The sequence below is a fragment of the Cornus florida genome, unplaced genomic scaffold (genome assembly GCF_030987335.1).
Source record: "Cornus florida cultivar Cherokee Brave unplaced genomic scaffold, ASM3098733v1 CherokeeBrave_3.0.0_Hap2_Chr01, whole genome shotgun sequence".
NCBI classification, from domain to species: domain Eukaryota; kingdom Viridiplantae; phylum Streptophyta; class Magnoliopsida; order Cornales; family Cornaceae; genus Cornus; species Cornus florida.
In genome coordinates this window covers 71,130,248-71,137,416 of record NW_026775571.1, presented here as the reverse complement: position 1 = coordinate 71,137,416, position 7,169 = coordinate 71,130,248, and positions in this window count along the sequence as shown.

Below are 7,169 nucleotides of genomic sequence, written 5' to 3'. Positions count from 1 at the left end.
GCACGCTTTCCCATAGTAATTCGACCTACTTGTTACGCCATAACCTATTTCTATCTATTTAGTGAATTGTTTTCCCCTTGTCATTGTTGGTGTGGCACTCCTGTTCCAACAAAGCAAGCAAGCTTGTCTATATTAACAATGGGGGAACACATAGAGAGGCCGCTGTTTCATGGTTGCTGGTTGTGACCTTCTCTCGAAGATAGAAGGGAAGCTTGCGTGTTTGGCTGTTAAATAGTATGAAGAAGTGGGGGTTGCCTTCTCTTTCTTGGCTTATCGCGTTGCCCAGGAATTTCCTATTAGACAAGACTCTCGAAATAGCTATGCGAAAGAAGAGCCGATGCAAATGAACTCCTCGCTCAAGAATCGCAACTATAGATCATCCTATAATAACTACAAAGGATTTTCGTTTGGTTCAAGTGCAAAACCCCTAGCTATGTCTCCCGTTGGGAATAGAAGCGGTTGAGCGCTGCTGCCTTATCGGCCCTAGGCGTGGCGGGACGCAACGAGCCAGTTCCTTCGTACCCTCGATTCACAACTGGAATGTCGTTAAGGAGTTATGAGAAACGGTTTGTTACGGAAGGCTTTTGAAGCTGTTTTCTTGAATTCCATGTCATTCCGAAACTTCATAATTTAGAAGCTTATTACCCGCAAGAAGAGGCATCTTGAGTGAAGGACACAGGATCCGAAGCATCCATTTCATTGTCATCTGACCTAATTGAAGCGCTAGGATAACTAGGCAGCTCGAGATGATTATGAGGGTAGGTGACCAATCAATCTTTCGTTGCACAACCTTTGAGAATATTCTCACTTTCTTGACAGAAGGACCAGCTACAAAATAGTTCGTCTAAGGGGTCTATCTCGATTTTCAGATGATTGATTTTCATTTGTTCTTGCAGAAAAAGAAAGACAGAACTAATGGGCATAAGATTCACGATTTGATTTCCTTATTCCAAGTCGGCAATCAATCAAACCTTCCTAAGGGTCCCGGATCCGATGCTTGAAGCCGCCACTTCAGAAGATAAAGATAGGTGAAAAGAACCCTATTTAGGTAGGGTGTTAGGGAGTGAGGTCTTTTTTCTCGGCCTATCATGATTCGCCTACTTGGAACTTTAGGTTCCCCACCCGGTCTCTATCATCCATACCCGGCCCGGCTATTAGCAGTGGAGCAGGGGAAGACGAGCTCGCAGGGTGACTTTTGAGTGTATAGTCTGATCGTGCTGTAATGAGGAGAAAGCCATGTATGGAAATATGGAAAAGCGAAAGCTTCTTCTTCCTTTCTTTTCTTCCTGAACGAAATATGAATGCAAATAGGGAGTGGAATCGTCTGGAGCAATCTTGGCACGTCAAATAAAGATAAGAAGGGTCTAGACAGACTGGCTAGAGAGAGGAAAGGCGCAAAAGTGTTGAAGTCTCGGAGGTTGTCGGAGCTTGAAGGCCCGGGAAGGAGAATTGCCTATGTGATCCTACTTATTATAGTCTAATAGCCTTTGTTGGGGCATTTTCACCAAAAAAAACCTCTGAGAATAGGAATTGTTACCAAGTTTGACAGAAAGTCTCTTTATTCTTCGCACCACTCGCCTTTGAACTAAGGACCACCAGCCAACTCATTGGATTGTGGGATGACCCAAAAAGCATTCAAGGCCTATCTACTCAATACGCCAGTCCTAGATTTGCTCAATTTCAGCTTGCTTGTTATGACCAATACCATCCAATTTCCAGTAGCTATCCCTAAGCGTCCGTCGAGAGCGAAGTAGAGACCTTAGTTTCCGTACTTCCGTCGCCTATGTAGCCGGTCCCCTCGATCCGAGGATTTCTCTTTGCTTAGGGGCGAGTATGCGCTTTACCTTATACCGATCGGAGATCTTAGGCAAGCGGGTATTATTATAGTCAATGAATCTCCTCACCTTCTACGTGGCAGGTTACCCAATCAATCCCCGTCTACCCGCGCGATATCTGTTTCTCGCTTTTTGCTGGTTGTTCCCTTCTCGATCTCAGAGACAAGGATCACTACGGAGACTCACACGTAATCGAAAAAGTGCAGTCGCATATAGATGGAGAGGAAGAAAAAGTAGTGTTATGACTCAAGCGAGATGTGGAAACTGAGCTGATTGAAGTCTATTGTCGGAATTGACTCACCACGGAAACTGGAGCCAAGCTGAACCCTGAATGGAAGCGAAGAGAAGAGTCCGTTCGCATTGGAATAGAAGAATTCCAAGTTAGATAGCTGCTTCATTGGAATAAGAACGAAGATTTCCACCTACCATAGAATAAGAAGCTGGGAAAGAGGCAGAGCAGAATTCATATAGGGAATGGGACTATGGAGGGTAAGGTTCTTGCTGGTAAGCTTGTTCTAGGGAAGCTTCTCCCACATGAAAATATGTGAGTCCGAGGGGGAAGGACGATATCTACAGAAAGAAAGGCTTCACCATACCTGAAAGAGTGCTACGTCACAGCCAAGAAGAGTGGCGGGTTACGAAGATGAAGGCTGATATCGATTCAATGACCAGGTTGCAATAGAGGAAAACCTCTTCTTGGGGCAGCGAGAGGATGAAACCCGAAAGATGGTCATCCGGAGGACCAAGCAAATCAAACCCTTTCCATTGGGAGTCTCTCACCGCTCCCTTTGACAAAGAGAAATAGAGTTGGCATATTGATTTTCCCAAGGGCTAAGGAAAGCTTCCCTTATAGATCGAAGATCCCTGGCTCTCTCCTTCCTTTAGGCAAATGAGTCTATCCCGCTTCTAACCGAAGATGAACAGCACTCCAAAGTGAAACCAATCATGAAATTAGGGCTATGTCCACTCACTTCAGAGGCCCATATAGAAGTAACCCCTGCCTTTGACTCCTAACTCTTTCATCTAGGAAGCTAGCTCATAGCGCCTAGGAATTAAGTTTACACGTAGAATCTTGGATGTGCTGTCCTCCCTTTTTCTGTGGGAGTCTCAAGAAAGAAAGCCTGAAACTAGTCTCCTACGTCTTCAAGCTGTTATTTCTGACTTTTGTTTGAATCTTGTGTCTCAGCAGGGTTAGAAGTAGCTGCTCCAGTGACCAGAGGAGCCGAGTGATGAGTTGCCAACAGTCCGAAGAAGAAAAAGATCCTACCTAGCCTAGTTGAAGCAAAGCAGACTAGTAGACGCAGATATAGGTGATTGATGTGTGAGGGACAAACATACATAAACGTACTTGATTGACATGAAACGATGAGAAGGAAAGGAGAGAAATGACTCAACACAAGTACATCAGGGAGAAGAACCTCTTAGCATAGTATCTAATAACTGTTAGCTCACAATGGGTATGGGATCTACGTGACTATTCTTTAGTGTCGGAATTGGCTTGTTCAACTGATCTCGGTTTTGAAGACCAACCTTGATCAGTTTTTCAAATCCCCGTAGACCAACATTCTGAAGAGTGAGAGGGACAAGGTCAGGTAAGGAATTGGTCGCCGATACGGGCACTTCTCTGTAAATTACTGGACGTGCCAAGATTTCTCTTTCTCCAACTGATTCCTGTTCTATTCTTTCTCGATGCTTATGATGCTGTCATTGCTATACTTTTGGGGTCTGCACCCAGAGCCTAGTTTCAAACAGTTTCATTACCACTCTTATTAGCTAAGCATCATATGGCAAAACCTCTCATTAGCCGGCCAGTCCCCGAACATAGAATCTTTAAGAAGAGTCATTCAATAATATAGTGTGTTAGGGGTGAGTCGACCAATAAAGAGACCCAACAAGTACGAGTAGAAAGCTAAGCTTAATGGTTTGAACGAAGCTTCGAAGACTCTTATAGGAGGTGCTCCAGAAATCAGGTACGGGCGTCGCTTCTTAATCCAAGGGCTACTGGGGCGGAACTTGGACAAGTGTCAGTTTAAGGCTGAACTGAAGAAGTGAAGGGATGAGTAAGCCTCACCACAGACCAGCCAAGCACAGATTCTGACTATCACTACAACCAATCCCGTGAGCTAGTTGGCTACCTCTTTTTCCTTCCCATTACAGAAGGGAATGGAGTTCACTGCCAGACAAGCAAAGCCGGACCATGAATCAGATAGTGCGAGTCAATCGGTCGTGCTTGAGGCGAAGCGAGAGCAAGCACAGGCTTCCAATAACATAGGCAGAAGGTGGAATACCTGGTGAAGAATCAACAGTTTTTTCATCTAATATAATTTGTCTTTCTTTTCATTGTGTAGAGTATAACTTCGAAACCTTCCCTTGAATGAGAAGTAGTGAATCAGGATCTAAGGAGCAAGCTGTGTACTTGTATACTTACGCTATTGTTTAATCGTTCTTGTTCACATAGTGACCTCGCCCTTCTTTCAATCAGGGCAGAAGCGGCAGGATAGGACTCTAAGCATCCTGAAGAAGAGGAAGAAGTCCATTCTCCCTGAGGCTTTAGGTATCGACACACTCCTCCCATGCCTTTATTTCCATATCAATACTTCTTCGCGAGGTCAATCAAAAGGTAGGGGAATGCGGAAGACGCTATCTACAGAAAGAAATGCCTTAGCAACATACACCTATTTGGCGCTAGCGAGGGAGGGTCAGATTCTATTAAGTAAACAAATGACGGGAAGACACCGCTATAGCGAAGCTACTAACCGGAGAGTCTTTCTACGAAACCTGAAAAGGGGACTCTTTCTGAGAAGTGAAATGTTGAATGATTTGGCACTTCCAAGTCTACGACGCTCAGCTAAATAGCTAAATCTAGATTCTAGGCAGGCATTGTTCGGGAAATCTTGCTTCATCGACCATGAACTTTCTCGGGGAATCTTACCCAAATGTTGGCGTATCTGACTCACTTTATCGCTACGCTTGAGCTGCTATTTCAATATGTAGCCGAATCCGCTGCAACATGTAGCTACATCTGCTGCATTCGCTATGAAATGGATTGCTTCATCTGGTTCATCGACTTATCGAAGACCAGTAAGGGAGTGTTGTAGAATCTTATTCAAGCTTCTTAGTATCGGACTCGCCTGCTAATATAGGTATGGAATTTTTCTCTGAATCTGGTTCACGCTTCGGGATCATCTGCCTCTCAAGCTTCGTCGTTGCAATGGAAAAAGAGCCATCTTCTGGCAACTGAGTTTATCCGCTTCTCAATGATTCAAATGCCCTTCTCTGGACATTCCACTTCCTTTGTCTTCTTGCTTGGCTTTGCCCCTCAACCTCATATCTTCCAGCAGAAAGTCCACTTTTGACTCAACAAGCCCCCATAAAGTCATATTTCTTGTACTGGTGGCTACTCCCTTCAAATGCCTCTAGCGTTGACCGATGCCTTTCTTCTGATGAGCTATTTCCTACTACGTTCCATCCACGATTGGCGACTATCCATTCTTGCCCGTTGTTCATATAACCTTTGTGTTGGTTGCATCAAAGTACGAATGGCTGTTGTTTTGACGAGCAGGGTAGCACTAATATTCATGAAAATCTCAATCTTGATCATCTCCAAAAGGCTTTCATAAGAATGCTATTTCATCAATTCAAAATGAACCGGGGTGACAACAAGAAATTCCCTGGGGTTATCAGGAGCAAAGCGGCGACGTTCCATCATTAATGGAGAGAGTTTCCCCATAGAACGGTGCGCAAAAGCTTGCTGCAAATGAGGCTCAAGCTCAACGTAGGGTGAAAAATGGGCTCTTCTACTTCTATTAAGTTCTTTGAAAATTGCCACACAGAAAGAGTTTTGACCATGGTCAGCTATGTTTCATTAAACCATCGGCTTTCTCTCTCCTTGCACCAGTGCGTGAGACTTTCGTTGCTTCAATCTGAGTTAGTCACTCCTTTCTACGTCCATACAATCGCTATCAAATCCTCATGGAAAACCTCTGTTTGGGGGGTTCGAAAGGGGAATCTACAAAAGATGGATTCACTGCGGTTTGTGACTAAGTAACCACAGCCATAGAAGAGAATTTCGCTAGAGCCTTAGGGAATAGAGATCTGAGGATTGAGAGGCGAGGGTCCAACAAGTGGAGCAGACATATGGCTGACTGTCCTAACAAGAATGAAGATCGGGACGATGGATCGTTCCTCCATATTCCTAAAACCGGAACGAGGCGGACCTGGCGAGCAGCAGGAGCCTCCTCCTTCGCTGGTTGAATTCGCTCGGGTCTTTTAAGCATCCCGTGGCTACGAAGTGTAACGAATAGATGTCGAAATGGCTAGGACGGTACCGGTTTGGCCGCACCTTTTATCTTATTAATAAGAAGTTCAGGGGATTGCCTGCGCTTGCCTTCGCTGCTAAAAGAAAAGAAGTGCATTCCGACCCCTTTGCTCGAGCAAGAGCAAAGACAGCTTTGAGAAGGGCAATGCCACCAAAAGAAAGCGGAAGAAGTGTTGAGTAAGGGACACACCCCTGCTTTCGATACAGAGCCTTACTGGCAAAGGTCCTCAAGAGGTTGTCTCATACATGGTTACGGGCAAGAGAAGCGGGAAACGACTAAAATGAATCTTTCCTAAGGTGGGTGCAAACTCTGATTTGGATGAGACCGTGTGAGTTGGCATACATACTATAGGCAAATATACTCTTCTAGATAGATCCACAGGCACCTTCAAGCGGTGTCCGTATAGCCTTCTGCCAGCGTTGTGCCTAGCGCCTAAGCGGTAAGCGGATCGCTGGGTAAACTTTCATTTCATTCACATAGCGCCACTTCAAAAGAAAGTGAGAGACCAGTGCTATCAAAGGGAAAGCAAAAGAATCATTCTTAAACACGAAAAACTGCTGATCTTGCTATATATGGTAAATACCATATTCCTGATGCCTCCCCCCACTATGGAAGTCATTCTTAGCATTGGGCGCTAGATCAGCAAACTAAGGGCCTGGTTCATACAAATAGGCGTGTAAGGTTTCGGGCATACAGAATCAGTATAGTTAAGTGGCTATTTCTCTCTACCCAATTCTGTAATGGAGGAGGGACGAGGGACCTACTCAAGAGTTGGGAGAGATCTTTCGAGGCTCCCTTCACGGTGATGGAAGAAGGGAAGCTTTAGACTCGACTTTCACTGGTTCGTAACGTGACTACGCAAAGAGAGGGGTCTTGTGTGATGACCATCGATTGGAAATGCACCCTGGCACGGGCGCAACACTAGCACTTTCGGGTTCCGTTCTCCAACAATTTCACACAAATCATGTACGAGTTAGTCTAGGAAGTACCGTGAGCGGGGCACAGAACTAGAACT